We start from the raw sequence: 14,694 nt of genomic DNA, 5'->3' as shown, positions 1-14,694 counted from the left end.
GTGTGTGTGTGTGTGTGTGTGTGTGTGTGTGTGTGTGTGTGTGTGTGTGTGTGTGTGTGTGTGTGTGTGTGTGTGTGTGTGTGTGTTTGTGTGTTTTAGGCCTTTCTGGGCCGTTGGTTCAGGGCTATGCAGTGATGTCATCAGGGCAGCAGGGTGGGGTGACATGGGGTTGGAGCTTGGCAGAGGTCCTGACTCCAGCAGCCCTCAAAATGTGTCTGACCAGGAAGTATGGGACTGTTCCTGCTGTTCCTGATGTGTGTGTCAGCATGTCAGCCTGTGTGTGTGTGTGTGTGTTTGTGTGTGTGTGTGTCTATGGTCAGTGGTAGCGGTCAGCAGCTGTATGCTAGCAGTGTCCTGCACTAATAGTAAAAGTGGTTTATTGGACACTTTATAGAGCCTGAAAGTTTTATAAATCCGACCGGCCGGTACAAGGGCACAGTCACAGACCAGGCGGCCACAGGACACACTGCGTCAGGCCGGAGGTGCCTGAATCACTGGGCACTGCTGTGTCAAAAGGCTAAAGGAAAGACCGATGACCTCCTTTATGTAAAGTCCAGTGCTCCAGGCCGATAATGACGACAGGAAATAGACTTCACAGACGAGCGTAAAGGTATTTGGCATGTAGAGTTTTCCAACTTTAGTTTTCAGGAGCATTTTACACACTATTTTAAATTCATATCATATTGTCAGATGTATTTGTCCATTTTCAGTATTGTGTGTTACTTTCAGGCTGTGCTGTGGATCACAGTTGTGTCAAAGAAGCGCCGTGAACACTTCAGATTAAGATCCTTTTGACAAACGTCAGTTAAAAGGTAATAAGGCTTATAAATCCTTGTAATGTTAACAGCATCGTAAACACATTATTGTTAGATTGTGAGAGCTCAGAGCACCGACGTGTGTGTTTCTTCACAGTGTAACATTTGACATCGATTCTATTGATTTAAGTTTTTTTTATATGCTTTAAACTGAAATTCTTGCACATTTTAACCTATGCATATATATATGCTTATAAATGTCTTATAATATCACAGTACGTTTGTATTATGTATGTGTGTATTATTAATGTTTATAAGCATCTTATCTGAGGACTTACAAGGGCCTTAATACCTTATAACTTATCCTTGTGACAAGGACTTTCTTTAAATACAAGCAGTGAACACTTTATTAGGTTCACTCAGCAAAATTCTAAATGTCCGACAGGTTTTACTGCTCAGGTTTTGTTGAATCTGTCCTAGAGATTGTTGACTCGTGGTTTGCATCATATGGTCATTTTGGAGGCTTTAGTCAGTGCTTGTTTTGAATTTCACTCTGCTCTATGTTAAGCTGTTTATTCTCACACCGTTCAGCTGTAGACAGTAGATTCTCACCTCAGCAGGTGATCCATCTTCCTCAAAACACTGTCGCCCAACGTGGGGCTCGAACCCACGACCCTGAGATTAAGAGTCTCATGCTCTACCGACTGAGCTAGCCGGGCCTGTTGGTGTGCAAAAATGTCTCTGATTTCACTGCTGTATTAACAGCTGCCTTGTAGCATCATACAGCAGCAACATGTCCTGGGATTATGTGACAGTAGACACACTGTGAACTCCCAACATCCTCTGCTGTCCTGTGACGGTCCATTTTTTTTAATACATACTGAATGAGAATATAAAGGAACAATCACAAGTGTGTTTGACTAGTTGAGAATGAGACTCTGCAAATGTTCTCCTTTGTTTATTTTCAGTACAAACCAGTTAGAACTGTAGTCCAGACCTTCTCAGTTATTAGTTCAGGATTATCACACACTTTGAATCTAACTACAATCTATAATCTAAATCTACTCTCACGTGGAGCTCTGTAGAGCTCGTGAAGCTCCAGTTTGCCCCAAACATCACACAAACACAGCAACATGTCAGAAATGTAGCGCTGGATGTCGAACACTGGAGGGGAAACTGTGACGTTGTGACATAATGTGGCAGGTATGTGTTCAGTATTTTGGCTCTGCTGTGTATTATACGAGGGTATGAATGGGGAAAAAAGCCAGAATAAACAGCAAAAATCATTTCAGAAGCAGCCTTTCTCCCTCTCGCTCTCCTCCTCCCCCCTTCCCTCTCCCCCGTTCTCTCAGTAGCCCCGATCCACCGCTGATAAAACTATCAACAGCACACCTGCACTGGGCCGGAGAGCTGTCTAACACACACACACACACACATATACACACATAGTGGAACACAAACTCAAACAGATGGAGGCAAGAAACTGATTTAGTGTCCTCACAACAGTAAGTCTGTTCTCTTCTTGTTTTAACTCTCTTTCTGCATCACTGTAAACTTTCACCTTGCGTTCTCAGCACAACTCTTAATACGAACGTCTCTAATAAAATCTGAATCTTCAATTATAAGATGTGTCACTGTGGCTGGTCTTCAGTGTTTCCCTCGAACATTCCTGGTCTTGCTTTAACAGAGTGAGCTTCAGTTGTAAATATTTCAACATAATACAGCCAGAGGTTCAGTTTATGGGTCTGTGCTGCAGTCTGGAGGAGACCTTCAAGATGTCATCGCGCTTGCAGTGCTGTTCCTGTCATATGTTGAACAAGTTGGTGCTCAGCTCACAGTGTTTTGACTTTCTTGTGCTCGTGCAGAATATTGTGGGGCAGTGATATTAGGCTGAAAGTATGGTTGGGAAACCGATATGAGCGTGAAAGACCATTAGGGTCGCCATTAGTAAGGATCAGGTTTAGCAGGAGACTATTTGACCTCTCGAAAACTTCATCGCCCAACGTGGGGCTCGAACCCACGACCCTGAGATTAAGAGTCTCATGCTCTACCGACTGAGCTAGCCGGGCCTGCCCTGTTGCAAATATAGGTCAGGTTTCATGACTGCATTAACAGCTGACTTGTAACACAATACAACAGCAACATGATCTGGGATTATGTGACCGTAGATGCTGTGATGCTGTCTGACAGGACACTGTGCCAGCCAATCGAACATGTGCACCATGTTTCTGCTGTCCCCGGCCCCTAAATCACTGAGCCCAGATCCCAGTGTCCACACTGACAGACTCGCAGCCTCTGAGGCATGTTCCTGGTAAATCAGCAAGGTTTTAGGGGCTGTTGCACTGTCAGATCTTTAAGTGCATGAGGGCTCACTCGTGGACATTTTGAGCCCTTTATGGCAACTTTTCCGTAAGTCTGCAATTCTGAAGATTTAGCCATCGGGAAGGTTCCTAGGGTTGTGAACATTAAACCAGGGTTACCTTGGGTTACTGGGGTAAACCTAAGAAAATTAGGAATACAGCGATAATATTGAAAGATGCCCTCTAAATACAAGGTTGACTAATTGAAAAATTGCCTTCACTTTGTAACATTTTCTCCTAGAACTGATTCTCATCTTTAGTTACTGATTACCTTTTGAAGCAATATGAAACAACACCTCTGACTGAATATGTTTCTATTTGTCTTCAAGTATGCGTCCATGTTTTGTTTTTATAAGAAGGCTGTGTATCTTAAAATGTAAACTAAGACACCCAAATCCTACAAGATCCGGTATTTACAGCTATTATAGCGTTTCGACTCCTTGAGGGCTGAAGGGCTCGGGGTGGATGTCTGGATTTGGGCCTAATTGTCCAACATGAGGTTTGTAACCATGAACGTCCTCAGCTGTGCGCCACATGTCTGGACTGTTGCCAAACATGGCTTCATGCCTACAACACTTTACTGGCCCTCAGACTAAAACACCTTCGCCCAACGTGGGGCTCGAACCCACGACCCTGAGATTAAGAGTCTCATGCTCTACCGACTGAGCTAGCCGGGCTGGGGCTTTGTAGGAAATGGGTGAAATAATCCAACATTTGTGTGATTTTATCTGTGTTACGATGATTTGGTCCGGCAGCTAAAGTTGTTGCTTGCCCTCCTAAAAACAGCAGCATCTAAAGTCCAGCTAAAAAACTTGCCTCTGGCACCGTGTGACTGACGATATCTTGGCATGCTACAGAAGAGACCCCGTCTGTGGTGGTGTTATCCTTGGTTCTGCTTCTGCCATCGGGCAAAAACGCTTTCGACAACTGAACAAACGAAAATTGCTTTCTCCAGTATGAGATATTGATATGGCTTCTGTTCCATGTCAGTAAATGTGGTTTGGTTTGATCTCCAGATCTCCAATACATCATAAAGATGACAGAAAACCCCGTGTTTATACAGTTGCCTACTTCCTGCCGCTTTTACCTTAGATGGCCTGACAGGGGTTTTGGGCGTCGACTGTGTGCCCTGCGCTCTCCTGCTGTGTTGACCCATTGTAAATCACTTCGCCCCGTCACTGTCGGCCAGTCAAAACACAGCAATGAATGAAGCTGTTCAAATCAGCAGGGTGGTCCTCCGCGTGCACACACACACACACACACACAACTGCTGACTCACACATTTGCGCAGGGTGAGCGTGCGCCTGCGGAGGCAACGCAGTTTGGCAAAAACAGGTGATAGTGAGCAGCGAGTGTGGTTTGTGAGGGATGAAAAGAGGGGAGAGGAGAGAAGAAGTCCAGCAGAGAGAAGGAATGGAGAGTGGGGTTTTTTTTTGGTCAGTCAGATGAGAGGAAACGCTGCCTCTTACTGGCCGTTGTCTGCCACTACAACGGATCAAAGAACAGATCGAAAGAGGAGAGTCAGATTCAGTTTACGTATCACTTCATGTCTGGGATCTGTCTTTTTGTGCCTCAGTGTTTGCAGTCACCGCTGCTGCCTCTCCGCCTCACAATGCAATGTGAAGAGTTTTATAAATAAAGACAGACAGAAATGAAGTGTGTGAAATAAAAGGAAGTCGGAAGGAGCAACAGCAAATGTATTGTTTGAAAAAAAAAACCCAGAGTTTGATTGTGAGTCATACCACATAAGATATCACGTCTGATCCACAGAGCCTTCCAACACTTGAGCGAACACATTAGCAACTTGAAAGCTTTCTCCTCTATTCTTCTCATCTGTTGTTTCTCTTCCTCCCTCAGCCATCTCTTTTTTTTCCCTGATTCCTCTCTTTTCCCTTTTTCTATCCCTTCCTCTGCCGTGTGTGTGTGTGTGTGTGTGTGTGTGTGTGTGTGTGTGTGTGTGTTGGAGGGCTGATTATAATATAATGAGATTCCCAGTGCCCAGGTGCTCTTTCTAGATAATTACTGAGTGTGTTTTTCTGTAGCCAGCCTCCCAACTGAAGCAATACCAAATCTGTCAGCGCATGCACGCACGCACACACACACACACGCGAAAGAGGGAGCATCAAATTAAATCTATTCCCACCATCTCGTTTCTGATTGCACACTCTCCGATCCTCTCCAGCTTCCCTCCTTTTTTTTTCAATCACTCTGTTGTCAATCCTCCATTTGTCTCCTTTCCGTCTCCCTCTTTTCTTTTTCCAATTTCTCTCCTCTGACCATCCTCTCTCTCTCTATACATCCCTCACTCGTAGGTGAGTGTGTGTGTGTGTGTGTGTGTGTGTGTGTGTGTGTGTGTGTGTGTGTGTGTGTGTGTGTGTGTGTGTGTGTGTGTGTGTGTGTGCGCGTGCGTGCGCAGAAGATGAATTGACAAAACATTAGTCAGTTGTCTGGACGTCGAGGCAGATACCATTGATTCTCACACACGCTCACAGTTTTTTTTTTTTTTTTTGTTCTTCGAAAGACATCCATCACTGATTGGCTGAAATGATTTATTAATAAGTGTACTGAGTGTAGGCCGGCCTGACAGGAGCAGAACACCGCATTGCGTTAAGGAGGACATGGGCACTTTTGCTGTAGGAGCTTTTTTTTTGGGTACCGGCGAGACTGTGGCAGTGTCACCTCTGTCCCGGGTGGTTGTGGTTTTTACAGTGCCGAGCCGTTTCACACTGTCCACTGCCGTCCACACAGTCATATAAATTGTTGACTGAAAGTGATGATGATGAAAGTGTCTTTATTTTATCTGGGATAGACGATAAGTCCATAAGACCTTTCGAGTGTGTATTAAAATCTGTGACTCTGCTTTAATTTGGAGATTTTTTGATGAAAGTACTGAAAAGAAGAACTGACAGTGTATTCTCCAGTCGTGATGTCGTCAACTCAACCCCCATCCCAAATGTATTCAGTAAATCCTGGTTCTTGCCTTCTTGTCCTGATCATTGAATGGAAAATGTCCTTTAAGGTGATGAAATCATGAAAATGATCAATGCAGAATTAAGCATATATTTAACAGCCAAACATCAGGAGGGTAAGCAGGCTTGTGGATGGATATTATATTCAGAATTTTATGGTTTCTTTGCTGTTGAAAGTAGAGATTGACCGATCGATCACAGACAACAGGAAATTTTACAAACTATCTTTATCGTTTTACATATAGGTTCCATACACAAAGTGAGGGTTATGTTATTGTCTACCTGAGATAATATATAGTTAAATTAAAGCTAATGTCTCCTGATTTACTTTGCACAGCCTGAACCTGTCTGCATGGTTGACGGCATTGAAATTGCAGGATTTGACATCAGGTTGTTGTAGGTTTTGAGAGCATCACTGAAGTGATTAGAGCCTGAGTAACAGCTCCTCTGCCTGAGGAGGATCGGCTCACACTCTCTCCATCCTTTTCTTTAATGACATCAGAGGATTTTTTTTTTTTTTTGTCTCAGCATCTCTCAGAGCCTCAAACCTTTTCATAAAGCTGCTGAGTCCCTGCGTCTGCTTGTTTGTGAATCAATGAGAGACGGTGCTCGAGAAACAAAATCTGTCTGAGTCTGGGATTTGAAATCTTAACGCTGAGTCAACAATGCTCTCCAATCCATCACTAACTGCTATCAGCCTGTGCTTCCACTGGGCAGCTGCTTCCGATGCTTTCACGCCGATCTGCCCATCCCTGGACGGAAAAGGGTTAAAAACACTTCTGTAGCCAGAATTCTGTCCTGCATATTTTAACACGTGCGGCAGCATATATTTCACATCAGCGTCTGCCGCCGCCCGCGTCGTCTGTCAAACGGGGCACGCCGCTTGCATCGAGATCAGAATTGTGTTATTCATTACATTCAATAAATGTACAGGGGTCTGTCTCGCTGGCATTGGCACAAGGACGTTTGGTATACATGAGGCGGTGACAGCAGGGCCGCCTGGACGTTAGACTGCCAATCTCAACATAAATTATTACAGCTTGTATCTGCTGTGCTACCAGACCAATGTTCTTTTGTTCTTTCATTAGTGTTTATTCATTTAAAGTCATTAATTGAGGTTGTTTCTTTTCACTTTTTCATCTTAGATGACAGTATTATAGAAAAACAGTGGCTAGAATATTTTGTCAAAGGCATTTAACATTGTTAGAGTTTCCTTCTTGTGAACTATATATGAGTAAATTAAAATTTTAGGCAACTTTAACCTGCTCATTTGTCATTTATCTCTTTTGTATGACCATTTTGTTCGTGGTCATTCCTGATTTTAAGCTGATAACCTGCTAAGTAATGCTTTTTGATAGAATTAGCAGGAGAAGTATTTGTATTCAGCCTTCACATATATACAGTATTTACAAAGTGTATAAATAAGGCAACATTCTGTGTAATAAGTAGTGACTGAACAGGCTTAGACAGAAGCAAAAAGCTTACATATGCATATCCTACATTCTTATTGATTTAGGCAACCCTCTAGATATCAGGAAAAAAAACCCAAATAATTTACACTTGTAATGTATATTTGTGAAGTTGCATAATATAACCCCAACAATAGAAACCTGAAATCAGTTTTATCTATAATACGTATGGCTCGTTTTTGTTGCAGGAGATCATTGTAGATATTTTGTCATACATGTTTCATTCTTTTGTGACAAAACTCCGAACCACAAGTGTTAATATTGATCAAATTACCCTGAATTAAGTCTCTCTAACTCAGAATATGTTTCAACTTCCAAAGTGAGGTCTTGCACATAACTGATGCAGTAGTAGACCCTGTTTGGGTTTATTAGTAAAGGGAAAATTACTGTTAACCACCTTATAAGGTACATTAGGATCACTCATGTACAACTACTTAATTACTTATGGTCAATAAGCAGTAATCAGGAGGTTATTGATAGAAAAGCTTTTGTTAGTATAGTTGCAGACTATGGTCATACAGAATGAGGCATTGATAAGATACTTAAAATGACTTTTATTGGTTATTTTATTTATTTCTTTGTCATTTCCTTGTAATGATAAACATTTCACATAGGTGTGTAAAATATAACAGCATTTCAACTTCAACAAAGGAATTGTTCATATAAATGAAAAAAAAAAAAGGAGAACATTTTGCTCCAACTCTGGTTTCTGTTACGATGAAAAGCTTTTCTATCAGCTCCTAGACTTCCTCCAAGTTAACTTGTAAAGTCAAATAAAGTTTGAAAAAGTGGCGCTGCAGTAATGGCAGACACAGACAGAGGGCGCTACATCACTGACACTCACCGCTGACGCTGTGACAGGAGAAGGGGAGAGATAAGAGGACAGAATGACAGGCTGAGAGGGGAGAGGGACAACAGGGAGAGAAAGTTTGGAAGGCAGAGAGAGGAGATAACTGAAGAGAGGCGACTCCTCTCTTCCTTCCCGTTTCTCTTGTGAGGACATTTTGTTTCGGCTGCTTTCACCAAATTAACTCCACCGCCATCCTTCTTCGCTCCTTTCATTATCTCATTTTCTCTCTCCCCCTTCATCTGACCACTGCCACACTCCCCTCCCCTCCTCTCCTCCCCCCCCCTGCTCCCACCATGCATGGTTGGGTCCGGGCCATTTGCTTCCACTCCAGCAGGGCTGCACCATTAGTGACCAGCAGGGGAATTGTTGCTCTCTGCATGCAGCTGGGTTCAGGTGTGCCGATGCGCTCTCTGTCACTCTGTCTCTGTGTGTGTGCTGTCATGCTCACCCCGGGCGTAATAATTGAGAAATTTTAAAGGATAATTCCACTTTTATTTCACATCGGAAAATGTTATTGCAGTTTTTAGCCATCAGTAACAACCACAAAACACAACTGTTGGGATCTGGGAGGACAAGCGGTCAGATGATGACCGCGCTGCAAATACAGATTATTACAGATGTTTAAATTTCCTCTAATTGGAGTGGTTTAAATTATGTGAATTCTGTTGTTTTGTTTTTACAAGCTCATCATCTGATCTATCATTTTTTGCCATTTCTGGACTCAGTAGCTGTGATAACACCGTGTTGCCAGATCTCAGGAATCACTTCAGTGATTACAGTGTAATCAAAGTGCAGCTGAAACAATACATTTATTGTGTTCTTACTCTGTCAACAGAAAGATCAATTAATCATTCATTTTTTAAAGGGCACATGCTCATTTTCAGATTCATAATGTTATTTTGGGATACAACTAGAATAGGTTTTATATGCTTTAATGCTCAGAAAACACATCAGTTTCTCATGTTTCATGTGTTCCCTCTCCGTCTGTAACTCCTGTCTCTTTAAGGCCATCCCTCCCCAAATACCTAGTCTGCTCTGATTGGTCAGCTCACGCACACCTGAGCCAGAAGCGATCACCATCTCTCTGGTTTGCTCTTTGGTGTTTTCCGCTTCCAGTTAGCTTCACTCCTACTGTGAATTTAGGCATAAATTATGCAAATATGTTACATGATGACGCAGCGTGATGTCAAGATGCTGCTGACGATGTGTTCTAGGAACAGTGTTTTCTGTGGGAGAGAAGAGCTCCCGCTGGTGCAAACCTACAAAACACCCTGAAGGAAAAGAAAGCAAACAAGCTACATAGGTCTCCTTTAATTTACCTCCTCAAATGTAAATATTTTCTTAATATCACGTTCTATTTAACCAAATATTATCGGGACTGTCAGTCGGACACAACCAGGCGCTTAAAGCTGTCCAACTTGAGCTCTTCATTCATAATCATGAGAGGAACGATGGCTAAAGCTGCCAGTAGAAGAACCAGGTTGTACAATAGCAGAATTTTCCTCTCTCTCTGTCTCTCTCTCTGTCTCTCTCTCTCACACTCACTCACTCACACACACACACACACGCACGCACGCACGCACGCACACACACACACACACACACTGCTGTTGTAGCCACGATCAACCTCTAGCCAGCAAAGCGTGACTCAACAGAAATCTTGTCTCTTCTTTCTCAATCCGTCTCTCTCTTTCTTTGTCTCTGTCAGCAGCCCCCTTCTCATTTTCTTCCAGTCTCTCCCCTCTCTTCTCTCTTCACTTTCTTAACCCCCCACCCCCTTTCCCCATCACTGGATACAGACAAACACACAAGCAGACCCACACACACACACACAAACACACACACCCCTCCAGCTTTCCCCTCGGCTTTGCCCACCCTCTGCGGGCGCCGTGCCCAGAGAGAGGCAGCATGAGCTGGGCGAGGAGCCCCGGGCAGAGCCGCCACCAACACTCTGGAAGCCTGGAGAGAAATAGTCAAGGAGGGGAAGAAAAGAGAGGGTTAAAAAAAAAAAGAAGGAAGAAAGAGGGGCGAGGAGAGGCGAGACAAGGAGAAGTGAGGGATCGAGTGGAGGGAGGATGAAGAGATAAGAGGATGCGAGAGCAGGGGAGACATGCAACAGAGGAGAGGATAAGAGAGAAAGGGGGGAGACAAAAGGGGATTAGAAAAATAAGATAGATCGATAGATAGAGAGATACAGAGAGAGAGGAAGGAGAGGAGAGACACAGACGCAGAAGGAGAAAGTGCGAGGCAGCGGGAGGGAAAGAAAGAGAGAGCTGGGCAGACAGCCAGCTCTCCCATGAGAGAGAGAGAGAGGTCAGAGCAATGGACACATCTCTGGAGAGACTCTGTGTGTGTGTGTGTGTGTGTGTGTGTGTGTGTGTGTGTGTGTGTGTGTGTGTGTGTGTGTGTGTGTGTTTGTGTGAAAGACAGCAGCGAGAGATAAAGGGAGGAGGAGAGAAGAATACAGAGGAGGAGGAGGAGGAGGAGGAGGAGAGCAGTGGAGCGCAGAGACAGAGAGGAGGACTTGTATAAGACACATACTGAACGCCTGAAATGCGACCTTGGAAATCTATATCTGTGTGTTTGTGCCTTCTGTCCGTACGTGCTCGCGTTTTTTTTCCCTTCTTCTGCACTGCGTGTCCTGCGTTCGAAGGATGAAGCAGGATTTTTTTTTTTTTCCTCCAGTCAACAAATCCCGTGAAAAGCCCAAAACCAACAGTATAAGAAGACGTCTCTCAGGACTTTTCTGTCTCCGGCCCCTCATCCTTAAGCCCGCTGGTTCCTACTGAAGACATACAGCTTTACAAATGTTCAGTTCAGTAAGCTCAGTATTTCCACAAACAGCTGAGGATTGGAGTTTTTTTTTATCGAATATTACCGGAAGTAACCAGTTCATGATGGACCGAGACATGAGTACATTTTCTCACGCGCTGTACTTGAATACCAATTCGAGGTATTCCATTTTATACAAGTTTACACTTCTAATCCACTACATTTTTCCAACAGCTGTAGTTCCCAGTTCTGTTAAGTTTTCCAAGAACCATGTCTCCAAATGTGGTTATTTTTTGGGACGTTCCCATTCTTCTTAAGCTTAAAAAAACAATTTAGAAAACCCTCTCGGATTAGCTGGAGAATGCACTGTCACAAAGCTGGACGCAGGCTGGTTTTCTGAGTTCATGATAGGACAGAAACACCACAACAAAATGTCTTTCTCTTCCGATAAACATGTCTTTCCTAAACCTACATAGTGTACCTTTAAGGTTCAGTTTTCTTTTTCATGTTGTGACAGTGCTCTGATTAGGCCCAAAAACCGCTCCATCATGTGTTTAACTTACATACCAGAAACACAGTCTCTTTAAAGATATCAAGATATCCACCTACCGATATGACAATCAGTCATTTACAAATGTGAGTGCATCAGTGGTTTGCAGAAAAATGTTACCCCAACATTTTATCCTGGTGACTGGGCTGGTAGAGCAGTTCACGTCATGACCTACTGCAATTAGTCCTGAACTTGATGTTTTTCATGTTGAGTGCGGTCATATGTCTGTTAAACAGTCGCTGGCTTGCTAGGAAGATGATGTCTGTATAATTTACCCAGCTGACTGAACTCTGGTTTGTCACATGTTTCTGGAACTGGCTGAAACAGCCGTCAATGGGCAGAATAACAGATAAATCATTAAAAGAAATCAGAGAGGATGGCAGCGAATCAGAGGTCGAGAGCTACACGTGTGTACTGTAATGAAGGAAAATGTCAAACGGGGCAGCACTGATGTGGTTTTTTTTTCATATTTTATGGACAACAATGGATCTCTGTGGCCCGGAGGAAGAAGCTTGGTTGGGGTCTGCTTATACGATGTGTTGACACAGTATCATTCACCCAATCCCCCCAAAAAAAGAACAGAATTCTAGCATTAGAGTCAAGTTTTGACTCCAAAAGTATCTGTTTCCCTGTTTGTATTCCTGGTAACACCGAGGGCATTGTGGGTTTGTGCGAGGACATCTGTGTGTGTTGCGTGTTCATGCGCAATCTGTGCATGCAAGGTCAGCGCAGGTCATAGAGTGCTGTGTGTGTGTGTGTGTGTGTGTGTGTGTGTGTGTGTGTGTGTGTGTGTGTGTGTGTGTGTGTCAATAACAGTATCTGGAGGCCACAGGATTACGTGACCTTGCATGCCAAATGTGCACACACTCTCAAACACAAAGCCCCATGAAATCCTCTGACTCCTAAGGGTCTTTATGAGGCTCTCGCATTGGTCATGGAGAGCGAGGAGACGAGGAGGAGGAAGAAGTGTTGGAAGGAGAGAGCGAAGGAGGAGGAGGAGGAGGACAAGAGGTGATGTTGATCTGGGTGGAGAAAAGACCAGAAGAGAGGAGAGCCTGAAGAAAAAGACGAAGAAGAAGAAGAAAGAGGGACAGCAGAGAGAGAAATATGAAAAGAATGTAGAGAGAACAACTTCTCAACATCCTTCTCCAAATATGATGTGGACGAATCGGAATTGGTGGAATTGTGTCAAATCGCTGCCTGAATCAAGTTCCCGGAGAACGTTCGCTCCGATCCAGGATGTGTGACATCCTTATTATATGCACAAAATAATGGGGAAGAGGTCAGGGACTAAGGCACCAAGTACAACTCTGATCCACAGTGTCTGCGGTGGGTTAAGGCTAACAAAATAATTGGTTTGCTTTAGTAAAATATTGAAAATGTCAAGGTGTCCTATTTTGTGATTCAATGAGAGAGGGGTCTGTCCTCTGTCGCTCTTCCTGAGGTCACCTTTTTTTCCTCATTAAAGAGTTTTTTCAGGGGAGTTTTTCTCCCATTATCCTAATCTGAGTTCAAGTATAGAGGTTGCACAGATTGTAAAACCACTTCAGGAACATTTCTGATGGAGGGCTATATGAGTAAAACTGACCTGACCTGACCACAGTCTTGTCCTAACCTTACCCTAAGTGTTGCCTGAACATACCCTGTTTAAGGTAAAGAATGATAAAGATTAAAGGATGGTAATTGGTCAGTTGTGAAAAGAAAGTAGGTGTGAATGCAAACTGTAAGAGATGTCCAATACTGTGAAAAGTCTGTGTGCTAGTCAGCTGTTCTGTATGTTGTTAACAGTACAAGTAGTCCTGCGCTCTGTCGGCTGGAAGCAGGGCGCGTCTGTCGAGTGCTCAGGTCTATGTGAAGACGGTGGCACAGCAGTTTCTGATTTCTCTTTGCTTGGCCAGATAATTCCATATAATAAATTTCTATGTTGCGGCTCGTTCACTATAACTTTAGCTGCTTCAGCAATTCCACGTAATGCTGCCGTTTTACTGTCCTACTCAATGACAGTGTCTCACTCTGCCTAACTGAACCTACGGGTAATGTGCACGACATTATGATGCTCCCATCTACATTTAAAGACATGATACGTAATATTTGTCTAAAACAATTAGCTTTGTTGTATTTTGTTGAGTTGTGTATTTGCATAATATCAAAGATTTCCAATAATCCAGAGAGGTATGTGATCTTATTCAAGGTAACGGTGCATTTCATTTGGTCACCTGTCGCTATGACGTCGGGGGAAACATCACTGAAGTCAGCGAACATGACTGAACGAAACGTGAATAATACATTACCGCATGATTGTTTTGTAACTACAAAACTATCCTGATCCCACACTACATTACAACATCGTCAGGTGACGTATTTTAATGTCTTTGTTTCGATTTAGAGATCCAGTGGCATAAATTACATGCCGTGCATTAACAAAAGGAATATATGTAAATATATACATTTGTCACGTAACATGAAGTAATCAACCAGGGTATATCTCATTTTGGACAGAACGCAGTGATGAATACAGACAGAACAGGAGGAGGAGGAGGAGGAGGAGGAGGAGGGGAATTTAAGGAGATGCTTCGGTAAAAAAGCCTGGGCCCCGAGGGCAGTGGACATTATTTCAGCTGCTGTGTGTGTTCATGTGTGTGTGCATCGGGGGACAGGTGGGCATCTTCCTGTTCTCCCTGCCTACATCTCTGTTTCCCTTAATCATCCTCCCTCCCTCTCAATCAATCTGGAGTGTCTCCGGATCATCCGTCCACACGGTTGTATTATGTGTGTGTAATTCTTGTGTGTGAGTGTGTGTGATCTGCCTCTCAGTCTTTATATTTGTCAGCATTTGTGTGTCTGTGCCTGTGTATGTGTGGGCTCGCGTCGCTATCCCTCGCTCAGTGTGTGTGTGTGTGTGTGTGTGTGTGTGCGTGTGTGCGTGCGTGCGTGTGTGCGAGTACGTGCACGCGCCACAAGCCCCAGTG

At 43.6% G+C, this 14,694-nt stretch overlaps 1 protein-coding gene and 3 non-coding genes across 6 annotated transcripts in view; 1 reads left to right on the top strand and 3 right to left on the bottom strand.

Annotated features, from left to right (window-relative positions):
- The window catches only part of wnt5b (wingless-type MMTV integration site family, member 5b), an 85,604-nt gene that overhangs the window by 6,154 nt on the left and 64,756 nt on the right, over positions 1-14,694 (top strand). The window lies entirely within an intron of this gene.
- On the bottom strand, positions 1,402-1,474 carry trnak-cuu. The gene has a single exon. It is a non-coding gene; the product is annotated as a tRNA-Lys (tRNA).
- Positions 2,752-2,824, bottom strand: trnak-cuu. Its single transcript has one exon. It is a non-coding gene; the product is annotated as a tRNA-Lys (tRNA).
- trnak-cuu lies at positions 3,720-3,792 on the bottom strand. The gene has a single exon. It is a non-coding gene; the product is annotated as a tRNA-Lys (tRNA).

This window comes from Acanthopagrus latus, chromosome 14 (genome assembly GCF_904848185.1).
Source record: "Acanthopagrus latus isolate v.2019 chromosome 14, fAcaLat1.1, whole genome shotgun sequence".
In the NCBI taxonomy this organism is placed as follows: domain Eukaryota; kingdom Metazoa; phylum Chordata; class Actinopteri; order Spariformes; family Sparidae; genus Acanthopagrus; species Acanthopagrus latus.
The sequence above is the reverse complement of the archived record's forward strand: the minus strand, read 5'-3'. Positions and strand labels throughout refer to the sequence as shown.